Source organism: Polistes canadensis, unplaced genomic scaffold (assembly GCF_001313835.1).
Source record: "Polistes canadensis isolate GaletaPanama2010 unplaced genomic scaffold, ASM131383v1 scaffold_809, whole genome shotgun sequence".
Lineage (NCBI taxonomy): Eukaryota > Metazoa > Arthropoda > Insecta > Hymenoptera > Vespidae > Polistes > Polistes canadensis.
The window spans coordinates 5,237-6,368 of NW_014570356.1; positions in this window are offsets into that span (position 1 = coordinate 5,237).

A 1,132-nucleotide genomic window follows, 5' to 3' on the forward strand; every position below is an offset into this window, starting at 1 on the left:
TTTGGATGCGTCAGGATTAGAACAAAGAACTTGCTTTAGGGATGCGTCAGTGTGGGTACGTATGGGTGGCATTAGAGATGCGTCACGGTTATAACGACGAGGTTTCTTTATGGATGCGTCAAGATGGAACTTTGGGGGGGGCTTTCAAAATGCGTCAGGGTGGGAATGTCGGGGTTGCCTTAGGGATGCGTCAGGGTTGATACGTCAGGGTTGCTTTGCAGATGCGTCAGGATTGGAACGTCCGGCTTGCATATGGGTTGGAACGTCGCAGTTGCTTTAGGGATGCGTCAGAGTTGGAACATCAGGGTTGCTTTAGGGATGCGTAAGGGTGGGAACGTCCTGGTTGCTCTACTGATGCGTCAGGGTAGGAACGTATGGGCTGCTTTACGCATGCGTCAGGGTTAGAACGTCAGGGTGGCTTTTAGGATGCGTCAGTGCTGGAACGTCGGGGTGACTTTGGGGATGCGTCAGGACTAGAAAGCCGGGGTTACTTTACGAATTCGTCAGAATGGGTACGTCGGGGTTGTTTTAGGGTTAGAACGACGAAGTTGCTTTTTAGATGCGTCAGGGTTGGAACGTCCAGGTTGCTTTAAGGATGCGTCAGCGTTGGAAAGTCGGGGTTGCTTTGAGGAAGTTTCAGGGATAAAACGTCAGTGTTGCTTTGGGGATTCGTCAGGGTTGGATCGTCTGTGTTTCTTTAACGATGCGTCAGGGTTGCGTCAGGTCTGCGTCAGAGTTACGTCAGGGTTGGAACGTCAGGTTGGCTTTAGGGTTAGAACGTCGGTGTTGCTCTACGGATGCGTCAGTGTTGGAATGTCAGGCTTGCTTTAGGAATTCGTCAGCATTAAGCCGTCGGGGTTGCTTTAGTGATGCGTTAGGGTTGGAACGTCAAGGTGGCTTTTAAGATGCGTCAGAATAGGAACGTCCAAGTGGCTATACGGATGCGTCAGGGTTAGAACGTCGAGGTAGCTTTTAGTATGCGTCAGTGCTGGAACGTCGGGGTGGCTTTGGGGATGCGTCAGGGTTTAAACTTCGGGGTTGCTTCCTGGATTCTTTATGATTGGAATGATAGTGTTGCTTAAGATATGCGCTAGGGTTGGATCGTCGGGGTTGCTTTGGGGATGCGTCAGGG